This window comes from Sorex fumeus, unplaced genomic scaffold (genome assembly GCF_029834395.1).
Source record: "Sorex fumeus unplaced genomic scaffold, SorFum_2.1 ptg000070l, whole genome shotgun sequence".
In the NCBI taxonomy this organism is placed as follows: domain Eukaryota; kingdom Metazoa; phylum Chordata; class Mammalia; order Eulipotyphla; family Soricidae; genus Sorex; species Sorex fumeus.
The window spans coordinates 13,131,249-13,143,686 of NW_026606127.1; the positions used below are offsets into that span (position 1 = coordinate 13,131,249).

The 12,438-nt window shown below is 36.8% G+C and overlaps 1 protein-coding gene and 1 pseudogene across 1 annotated transcript in view; both read right to left on the reverse strand.

Annotated features, from left to right (window-relative positions):
• SPRY3 (sprouty RTK signaling antagonist 3) overlaps positions 1-12,438 on the reverse strand; it is a 152,748-nt gene that overhangs the window by 132,402 nt on the left and 7,908 nt on the right. The window lies entirely within an intron of this gene.
• Positions 940-1,693, reverse strand: LOC130036927 (high mobility group protein B1-like; annotated as a pseudogene).

The following is a 12,438-nucleotide window of genomic DNA, read 5'->3' on the forward strand; positions in this document are numbered from 1 at the left end:
TTCTTGGGTGTTAGTCTCCTATTTTGTTACTTTATGTTCCCCAGATGAATGCAATCTTTCTATGTCTATCCCTCTCTTTCTAACTCGTTTCGCTTAACATGATACTTTCCATGTAGTACCACTTGTATGTAAATTTCATGACTTCATCTTTTCAAACAGCTACATAGTACTCCATTGTGTAAATGTACCAAAGTTTCTTTAACCAGTCATCTGTTCTCGGGCACTCACGTTTTTTCCAGATTCTGGCTATTGTAAAGAGTGCTGCAATGAATTTTTTCAGACTTTTTATATGAATTGTAAATATCTGCTGTGGCATTAAGTATTCAATTATTCTTTTTATATTGATACATTTAAAATTTCAATAAAATTAAATTTGTTGCACTCTCCTTTTCTTTCTTGTATATTTCTGTCTTTTATGACTTATGATTTATTTCTATGTAATTAAATAATTCATTCCATACATAAATACCTTTTTTAATTAAAAAATTGTATTTACTTATAAGCATTCAGAATGTCAACAAAACAGCTGCAACTTTTTTCTTTTTCTTTTGCAATTACAGAGTGGTACTCAGTTAACAGAACAACAATTATTTCATATAAGCTGTATCAGAGACAACTGAAGATGAAAAAAACTAACATCCCCATATATAACTAATTTGTGCTGTGCACCAACAAGAACCTGCTTTAAATTTCCATGCCAATTTACAACCCCCATACTGTACCAGGCAAGGTCAGTAGTGGCTATTGAAAATATCACCGGGACAGGGCTATCTAAAGACACATTCGGTAGTGTGTTAACTATACAGAAAAGACAACGTACAGTTTAAAAACAAATCTTACACAGCCTTACATTTCAATGTTTTTCTTTAAAAGGAGTGAGTTGTGTACAGGGGGGTTAAATGCTTTATAGACAAAAAAAATAACTTCGCTAGAACTGACTTATTCATATTCATCATCATCTTCATCTTCTTTATCCTCCTCTTCTTCCTCATACTCTTCATCCTCTTCACCTTTCTCCTCTTACTTCTTTTTCTTGCTCTTTTCAGCTTTAACAAAATCCCTTCTTGGCCACATCAGACTTTCCTTTAGCTCGGTATGCAGCAATATCCTTTCCATATTTCTCCTTCAGCTTGGCAGCCTTCTTTTCGTAAGGCTGCTTATCATCTGCAGCAATGTTGTTTCACATCTCTCCCAGTTTCTTTGCAACATCACAAATAGACAGGCCAGGATGCTCTCCTTTGATTTTTGGGCGATACTCAGAACAAAACAAGAAAAAGGCCGAAGGAGGCCTCTTGGGTGCATTTGGATCCTCGAACTTCTTTTTTGTTTCCCCTTTAGGAGGAATATGTTTTCATTTCTTTTTCATAACGGGCCTTGTCAGCCTTTGCCATGTCTTCAAATTTTCCTTTCTCTTTAGCAGACACAGTCTTCCACCTCTCTGAACACTTCTTAGAAAACTGAAAAGTTGACGGAAGCATCTGGGTGCTTCTTCTTGTGCTCCTCCTTGGCAAGTTTGCACAAAGAATGCATATGATGAGATTTTGTCTCTCGGCTTCTTAGGATCTCCTTTGCCCATGTTTAATTATTTTACTCAGTGAGGCACAGAGTCGCCCAGTGCCCATCCGGCTCTCACTTGCCCTGGCGCTATCTCTATGGAGCTCAATGTACTACAATGGCTGTGAGAGTGGGAGCCAGATGCCTCCATACCTAAATACCTTAAAGATAGTCTACTTTATACTTATTTCTTATACACATAACATTAAGATACAATTTATATACATATATTGGTTTATATTGACATATCATTTATATACCTATAAACTTTAGCTAAATTTATAATTTTATGTTGTACTGTAAGCTTTTTTTTATCATACCCTGACATATATAGTAACACACTGTAATATAGAGTTTCAACAAAGAAAATACGGTTTGCATAATAATAAGGCATTAGCTGAAATGCACATGGAGTTGTTGACCTAAAACAAAAAAACTACAGAAAGGATGTGTTTGAAAGGATGCTGACAAAGTAATTAAAATAACTAGAGAAATAGACCTAGCTTAAAACTTAGCAAATCATAAGTCCTGTCTTAGTCACTTAACCTCTAACTTGTGCTCCCTGATCCTTGCAGACTATTTTAATATTCAGTTATTCAATGGAGTAAATTCAAAGTCTTTGTCGTATTTAATGCCCTATTTTTTGCCACAAGCATCTATACCCCAATACAAAAAATTTGTGTGATTTCCATAATGTACTAATGCCCTTTCCTTTCTGGTGCTCTTTCCTATGCTCTCAACCTTAAATTACCCCCCTTTATTTCCCTGTTCTGCCTCAAATTTCACATCTATGAACTTCATCCTGATTTATCCAGACACAACTCCTATTTCCACCTATGTGCTCAATAAACTTAATTTACACATTTTCTAAATCCATTTTCCACAGTCTTCACTGTACCGCACAGGTGTCATTTATATTTTTACCTGCCCATTTCTCACTTTATTTTTGAAGTAGATAAATAGTCTCAGAAGCCATTATTTCACTCCTAAGCTACACAGCATGATCACAAAGCTTGATGGTCAACAGGGTGGATCCAGAAGTTAGCCCAGGTTTGACACTAAATTCTGTATTTCATTAACAGTGTGTTACTGGAAGTGATACTTCTAGCCCTCATTATCTCTTTTTTTGCCTTTATTTTATTTTTTCCCTTTATTTTATTTTATTTTTTTTACAGTTGTAGATTTACAATTTTTGGTGCTTTGGTTTCAATTATACAATGATCAGATACCCATCCCTCCACCAGTGCCCATTTTCCACCACCATGGATAATATCCCTCCCACCCCCATCCCCCCCATCCCCCCTGTCTCTGTGGCAGGGCAATCCCCTGTGTTCTCTCTCTCCTTTTGGGTGTTGTGGTCTGCAAAAGAGGCATTGAGTGGCAAACATGTTCAGTCCATAGTCTACTTTCGACATGCATCTCCCCTCCTGGGAGGATCCTCCAAACATCCTTTATTTGGTGCTCCCTTCTCTATCTGAACTGTCCTTTCCTCTAGGATACCTGGCTGGCCTCTAAGTTATGGAGTAATCCTCCTGGTGCTGATCTCAGCTATTCTTGGGTATTAATCTCATACTTTGTTACTTTATATCCCCCAGATGAATGCAATCTTTCTATGTCTATCCCTCTCTTTCTGACTCATTTCGCTTAGCATGATACTTTCCATATTGTACCACTTGTATGTAAATTTCATGACTTCATCTTTTCTAACAGCTACATAGTACTCCATTGTGTAGATGTACCAAAGTTTCTTTAACCAGTCATCTGTTCTTGGGCATTCAGGTTTCTTCCAGTTTCTGGCTATTGTAAAGAGTGCTGCAATGAACAAACAAGTGCAGATGTCACTTCGACTATACATTTTTGCCTCTCTGGGATATATTCCCAGGAGTGGTATTGCTGGGTCAAATGGGAGCTCAATTTCTAATTTTTTGAGAATCGTCCATACTGTTTTCCAGAAGGGCTGAACCAGTGGACATTCCCACCAACAGTGAAGGAGTGTCCCTTTCTCGCCACATCCACGCCAGCATCGGTTGCTTTTGTTCTTTTGAATGTGGGCCAGTCTCTGAGGTGTGAGATGGTATCTCATTGTGGTTTTGATCTGCATCTCCCTGATGATTAATGATGTAGAGCATTTTCTCATGTGCTTTTTTTTGCCATTCGGATTGTACTGATATATATATATATATATATATATCATTATCCTCCTGTTGCATAGCGATTTTTCTCGAGCGGGCCCAGTAACGTCTCCATTGGAGACTTTGTTGTTACTATGTTTGGCATATCGAATACATCACGGGTAGCTTGCCAGGTTTTGCCGTGCAGGCGAGATACTCTCGGTAGCTTGCCGGGCTCTCCAAGAAGGGCAGAGCAATCGAACTCAAGTCAGCCATGTTGGCTGCCTGCAAGGCAAACACCCTACCCACTGTGCTATCGCTCCATCCCATATATATATATATATATATATATATATATATATATATATATATTACACATATGCCTATTTCACTTACATATATAGGGATATCACGGTCCTCCCATTACTCATCGATTTGCTCGAGCGGGCCCAGTAACATCTCAATCGTGAGACTTGTTACTGTGTTTGGCATATTGAATACGTCACGGGTAGCTTGCCAGGCTCTGCCGTGCGGGCAAGATACTCTTGGTAGCTTGCCGGGCTCTCCGAGAGGGGCGGAGGAATCGAACTCGGGTCGGCCATGTTGGCTGCATGCAAGGCAAACGCCTTGCCCGCTGTGCTATCGCTCCAGCCCATATAGGGATATATATACATTATATATATGCAAAGTTCCCTTTTATCTTATAGTTTAAGTCACCAAGAATGAAATTATTAAGTATTTACAAGTGGTGTATAATATTCATCTAAATTTATCTGGTTCCATAAAATTATCTAATTATCCTAACACAATTATAGTTCACAATTTCACCCACTAATTATTCGCTATATGACTTATACCAAAGTTATGTTAAAATATGTTCTTTATTATAGTTTCATTAAATTTTTCAAAAATTTGTTGATTCATGTCCTAAAACTGCACCATTTTGTTATTATGGCAAAGTACTAAATTTGCTATTTAGTAGTGCTTTTTCTCTAGTCCGTTATTTAAAACTTTTATAGCTATTCTTTTCTAATGTTCTTCAATATGAATTACAATATAAATCAGTATCACATTGTAAATGTTTTTTAAGAGTATCTGTAATAGCATATAGGCATATTAAAAGATATTTATTGTTTATTATTCTTTTTTTTGTTTGGGGAGACACCTCACAGTATTCCGGGCTTTCTCCTGGCTCTATACTCAAGGATCACTCAGGGAACTATATGGGGTGCTGCGAGTCAAATGCAAATCCATCATATGGACTACAAGTGCCCTCCCCATTGTACTCTCTCTCCAGTTCTCTATCATCTCTTATTCTTTTTTTAATTTTTAAAAAATTTTTTTCTTCCTTTTTAAAAATTTTTTTATTAGTGAAACACCATGAGGTACAGTTATACACTTATAAATTTTTGTGCTTGGGTTTTAGTTATACAATGATCAAGTACCCATCCCTCCACCAGTGCCCATCCTCCACCACCACGGGTCCCAGCATCCCTCCCATCCCCCACTCCCATCCCACCCTGCCTCTGTGGCAGGGCATTCCCCCTTGTTCTCTCTTTCTTCTTTTAGGTACTGTGTTTTGCTAGAGAGGCACTGAGTGGCAATCATGTTTGGTCTATAGTCTACTTTCAGCATGCTTCTCCCACCCTGGGAGGATCCTCACAACACCCTTTATTTGGTGCTCTCTTCTCTATCTGAGCTTCTTTTTCCCCTAGCACGTGTGGCTGGTCTCCAAGTCATGGAGCAAAATTCCTGGTACTAATCTCGGCCATTCCTAGGTGTTAGTCTCCCATTTTGTTACTTTATGTTCCCCAGATGAATGCAATCTTTCTGTGTCTATCCCACTCTTTCCGACTCATTTCACTTAACACGATACTCTCCATGTAATACCACTTGTATGTAAATTTCATAATTTCATCTTTTTTAACAGCTACATAGTACTCCATTGTGTAAATGTACCAAAGTTTCTTTAACCAGTCATCTGCTCTCGGTCACTCAGGTTTTTTCCAGATTCTGGCTATTGTAAAGAGTGCTGCAATGAACAAACAATTGCAGATGTCACTTCGACTATACTTTTTTGCCTCTCTGGGATATATTCCCAGGAGTACTATTGCTGGGTCAAATGGGAGATCAAATTCTAATTTTTTGAGAATCTTCCATACTGTTTTCCAAAAGTGTTGGACCAGCCGGCATTCCCACCAGCAGTGAAGGAGGGTCCCTTTCTCACCACTTCTTTTTATCATCATCTTATTATAAACTCTTATTCTTAAGGAAATTCAAATAAGAACCACAGTGAGATACCACTTCACACCGATGAAATGGCTAATATTTAGCATTCAAGAAACAAGTGTTTGGGACATTTTGGAGAGAAGAGATACCTGGCACATCGCTGGAAGGAAAATAAATCAATGCAGCCTTTATAGAAAGCAGTATGTATAAAAATCCTTAAAGAAAATAACATAAAAATTACATACACCCACTTATTCCACTTATACTCCCAATTCCAAAAATATTAATTTGAAGAACCACATGCACACCCCTATTTATTGCACCATTATTTACAACAGCAAGAACTGAAAACAAGCTAAGTGCCCATTAACCAGAGAATGAATAAAAGTGATGTGGTCTATAAATGCGATAGAATACTATTCAGGGCACATATGCTTCCTGAGCCCATGTGCTGCTTGTGCCCACGTAGCCTAGCACATGTGGTGCCTGAGCACATGTGGTGCCTGAGCACATGTGTCGCCCGCATCTCCTCTCTTGAGATGTGTACTTTCATGTCTAATACTGGGATGTGTGTAGAGGCTCTCTCCGCTCTTGGAGATGCCCACATTCTCTCTTGAGGGCGTTACTCTCTCTCAGTTTCTCCCCCTCCAAACCTTCAAAAACCCTCCAAATAAAATCTATTTACTTCACACACACACAAAAAGAATACTACTCAGCTATAAGGAAACAAAATCCCACTATGGTTAGACCTATAGAATATCCTGCTTAGTGAAACAAGTGGAGAAAGTCAAATATCATATGATTTCACTTATAGGTATCAGATAAAGAAACAAAACAAGAAAACAAAATGAATAAAACATGAACTTTTGAACAATAACAAATGACAGAAAGATGAAGGGAGTGGGTAAATTGGAACAAGAGGCCAAATGCATGATAAAGAATGGATGTGGACTTTGGTGGACTGAATATGGAAGAAGCACATGTTGGTTTTCAATAGTGCTCACTTGAAATGTCCATACTCTTCTAATGCAATATTACTTCAATTAAAAATAATAAAATGAAAATGAGTATCTATAAATTTGTTATGTAAGATAAAATCCTTTTGCTTTGAGTATCTATACATTTGTTATATAAGATAAAATCCTGTTGCTGTATTAATTACATTAAGTTGATATGTAAAACATTTTAAGAGTATCATCAACAACTGTCCACTGTCCTCCCGTTGTTCATCGATTTGCTCGAGCAGGCCCAGTAACGTCTCCATTTTTTTTGAGACTTGTTGTTACTGTGTTTGGCATACATCACGTGAATACATCACGGGTAGCTTGCCAGGCTCTACCGTGTGAGCAAGATACTCTCGGTAGCTTGCCGGGCTCTCTAAGAGGGGTGGGGGTATCGAACCGGCTCGGACAGGCTGGCTGCCTGCAAGGCAAACGCCCTACCACTATGCTATTGCTCCAGCCCTAAGAGCATCACCATGTTTTTTTTTAATGTATCTCCCCCCTTCCCCCGCCCAAGAACACAATAGAATTCTGCTTTCACCGAGGCTTTAAATTGTTTTAAATTACTGGGTCATCTAGGGGATCTAGTTCTCAGTCTTTGAGCAATTTCTGTACTGTTTTCTATAGAAACTGAACCAAATGTGATTCCCACCAACAATGAAAGAGGGTTGCTTTTTCACTGCATCCGCACCAAACACCGGATGTTTCCAGCCTAGTTGATATATGCCATTCTCATTGGTGTGAGGTGATATCTCACTTTTGTTTTGATTCGCATGTTCCTGTTAATAAATTATAATGAAGAGTTTTCCATATGTCTGCTAGGCATCAGAATCCTCTTTATGGAAGTGTCTGTTCATCTCATCTCTCAGTTTTTTATGAGATTATTGTTTGTTGTTGTTGTTGAGTATCACGCTTACTTAGTGAATTTTTATATTAGCCCTATATCTAATGTATAATTCAGCAATTCCACTTCTTGGAATCTGACCCCAAAATATAACATTAATTCAAGAAGACATATGCACATCTATGTTTATTAAGTTGTTAAGTGCAAGAGCAGGAATATAGGGAAAACTAAGTGTTTGCTGACAAACATATGGATAATGAAGTACTTGTGGATATACACAATGAAATATGATGCAGCTGTAAGAAAAGATGAAAGTATGCAGCTCGATTCAATTTTGATGTAACAGAAGCATATTGTTTTAAGAAAAAATATGTTAGAAGAAGAACAATTACCAGATCACCTCACTCATCTGTAGAATATGAACAAAATTAGGGATTTGACAAAACAACAGAATAGGTAAAACTAAACAATGACAAGACCTTGGCTTTTAATTATAAAACTTGATTACAATGTAAAGAACATAGGTGGGAGGGGAATAAAGATCAGACCAGAGGTGACTTAAGGACAATGGTAGAGAATCATGGGCATTTTGGTGTTGGTAGGATGCAGTAACTTTTTGCATCAGTACTATAAAACTAAATGTTATTATTACTATTTTACATAAATTACAAAAAATATTTTATAGTAATTTTAAAGTCTTATAATTTTATTCCTAAAGTGTAAATAAATTGTAAAACATGTACTAATGTACATTACAATTTTTGTGTCAGTGGTAAATTTTTTTTAAAAAATTTTATTTTAGGCACTGTGATTTACAATACTGTTAATTGCAGGGTTTCATACATAAAATTTTCCAGGACCACCAAAATGTCCATTTCCCTAGGCCACTGTCCCACTGTCCACTCCATATTATTTTCTCCCATACCCTACCATGGTAAGCTTCCTACTGAAGACCAGTTCCCAGTTTCTGTTATTTGTAGGCACATGCTTTCCTTACTATGATTCTCTGTATCACATACATGAGGGAGATCATTCTGTATATTTATCTTTTTTCTAACTTCCCCTTAGTGTGACACTTTCCATATTCATTCATGTAGAGAAAATAGCATAATCTTGTCTTTTCATATAGCCAAGTATTTTCCTTACCCAGTCATCTCTTCTTGTAGGTTTGGGTTGTTTCCAGATTATGTTTATGTGAATAGTGCTACAATGAATATAGGAGTGCAAATGTCCTTCCTGAGTAGAACTTTTGGACCCTTGGGGTAGAGGCCGAGAAGTGAAATTGCTTGGTCATATGGAAGCTCAACTCCTGGTATTTTGGTGTCCATATTGTTTTCTATGAAGGCCAGACCAGTCGTCATTCCCATAGACAGTGAATGAGGGTCCCTTGCCCCCACATCCATGCCACTAATGGCTGTTTTTTCTCTTTTAGATGAGTGCCAGACTCTCTGGTGTGAAGAGATATTTCATTGTTGCTTTGATTTTTCATTTCTCTTATGATTAGTGATGCAGAACACTATTTCATATGTCCTCTGGCCATTTATATATCTTCTTTGAGGAATTTTATGTTCATCTCTTATCCTCATTTTTAATAGGGTTGGTTGTTTTTTTCTATTGTAAATTCTACCAGTGCTTTATGTAGTTTGAATATTAATCCTTTGTCAGATAAGTGGTGATCAAATGTTTCCTCCCAGTCTATGGAATATCTTTTTTATTCTTGTCATCTTTTCTTCTGTGGCGCAAAACTTCTTAATTTTATGTAGCTCCATTTATTAATCTTTTCTTCCACTTATTTGGCCAATGTCATTGAATTACTGAAGATACTTCTTGATTCAAATATCATGAAGTCTTCTACCAATGTTTTCATCAATACAATGTATGAATTTAGGTAAGGTAATGGGGTCTTTCATTCGATTTTTATTTGACTTTTGTACATGGTGTGAGAAAGAGATCTAAATTCCTTTTTTGCATATGACTGACCAGTTTTCCAGACACCATTTGTTGAAGAGACATTCCTTGCTCCATTTAATATTCTTTGTTCCTTTGTTGCAAATTAACTATCAATATACCCAAATATTGCCTCTGGACTCTCAATTCTATTTCATTGGCCTGTGGGTTTTTCCTTCTTCCAATACCACACTCTTTTATTTACTGTGACTTTATCATATAGTTTGAAATTTGGGAAATAAAAGCCACCCATCTTCTTTTTTCTAAGATTGTTTTGACTATTTGGGGGATTTTATTATTGCATTGCACGCAGTCAACATGGCCGACCCGAGTTTGATTCCTCCTCCCCTCTAGGAGAGCCCAGCAAGCTACTGAGAGTATCTCGCCCGCAAGGCAGAGCCTGGCAAGCTACCCGTTACGTATTCGATATGCCAGACACAGTAACAACAAAGTCTCCAATGGAGACGTTACTGGGCCCGCTCGAGCAAATCGATGAACAATGGGAGGACAGTGACAGTGACAGTATTATTGCATATAAACAAATGAAGTGTTTTCATTTCTTCATGCCTACCTTTATCTCTTGGTAGTGATTTATACATCTCTTTGTATAAATATTTCACCTCTTAAGCAGATTCCCAGATACTTCATTTTCTTAAGCACAATTGTTAATAAGATTGGATTTTTACTTTCTTTTTCTTCTTTCATTTTTTGTTTATAGAAAAGCATTGATTTTGTAGCCTACTACTTTGCTTTATAAGTCTATTGTTTCCAGCAGCCTTTTTAAAGATTATATAGGGTTTTCTAAGTATAGTATCATGTCTTCTCCAAACAGTAAAAAATTGGCTTCTTATTCTGGATGTCCTTAATATCTCTTTCTTGCCTAATTGCTATGACAAAGACTTCCAATACTATATTGAATAATAGTGGTTAGAGTGGGCAACCGTGTCTTGTGCATGATCTTAAAGGGAATGTTTTCAGTCTTTAACCCTTGAGTAGAATGTTTGCTTTGGGCTTGTGATAGTTTTAAATGTATTGAAGAAAGTTCCTCCAATACCCATTTTATTGAGTTTTTATTATAAATTGCAGCTTATTAAATGCTTTCCCCATGTCTTTTGATATATCACGTGATTTTTAATTTACCCTTTATTTATATAATGTATAACATTTATTGGTTTCATGTATTAGCACATCCTTTCATCCCCAAGATAGATCTTACTTGGTTATGGTATGTAATCTTTTAGATGTATTTCTGGATTCAGTTTGATAATGCTTTGATAGAATGCTTACATCTGTATTTGTCCGTGATATAGGTCTATAGTTTACTTCCTTAGTGATATATCTCTCTGCTTTTCATATCAATGTAATGTCTGCCTTATATAAACTATTAGGGACAATTTCTGTGTCTTCAACTTTCTGCAAGATCCTGAGAAAGGCTTGGGAGTAGGTCTTAGAAATTTGGAAGAACTCACTAGTAAACCCATTTGGGCCCAGGATTTTGCTTGGGGGAAGAATTTTGGTTATTGTTTTTAATTCCTTGGTAGTAATTGGCTTGTTTAGGTGCTTTGTTTCCTCTTTACTCAGACTTGGAATGTTCCAGAAGTCCAAAAATATACCCGTTTATTCTAGGTTTTCAAGTTTCATAGCAAAAATAATTTCAAAGTAATGCCTGATGATCCTTTGAATTGTTGTGGTACCTGCTGCTGTAACAACTCCCCTCTCATATCTGATTTGGTTTATTATAGTTTTGTCTCTTTCTTTGTGTATCTTGCTAATGGTTTGTCAATCTTGTTAGTGCTGTCTTTGAACCATTTTTTTATTTCATTGATTTTTTGAGTGGTTTGTTTAGTTTCCATTTCATTCATTTCTGCTCTAAGTTTTATTTCTTTCCTTCTGTTTGTTTTATTATTATTCTGTTATTATTTATTATTACAATATGTAATTATAAAATATATAATTTATTACAATAAATTATAAATTATTATTTATTATAATTCTATTATCTCTAGTTCTTACTCTCAGAGAACCCGGCAAGCTACTGAGAGTATCCTGCCTGCATATATGCCTGACTGGGAACACCTGTAAAGGTGATTAGAGGCTACTACAAAAGCCTCCATCCCTCTTGGAGAGCCCGGCAAGCTACCGAGAGTATCCCACCTGCACGGCAGAGCCCGGCAAGCTACCCGTGGTATACTCGATATGCCAAAACCAGTAACAGTGATGGTCCTCATTCCCCTGACCCTGAAAGAGCCCCCAATATGCCATCGGGCTACACTAGCACATGACAGGGACGAATGGAGACGTTACTGGCACCCGCTCAAGCAAATCAATGAACAATGGGGTGATAGTGATAGTGATAGTGATAATTTGTTTGCCCTTCTTCTGGCTTACTTCACTCAACATATCTCCCAGTCAATCCAGGTTGCACCAAATTGCATAATTTCATTGTTCCTTGTAGTTGCATAGTATTCCATTGTGTGCATATATACTACATCTTCACAATCCATTCATCTGTCATTGGAGACCTAGGTTGATTCCATGTATTGGCTACTGTACTAAGTGCTACAATGAATAATGGTGTGTGTATGTCCTTTTGAATTAATAAGAACTTCTGGAAGAACTCCATGACTGGCTTAAACTACTTTATATGTTTATAAAATATATTTATGTATTTATAAATATAATATATATTCTAGAAGAACTCCTTGACTTTATACTTTATAAATATATATGTGATTTTATATGTATATATAAG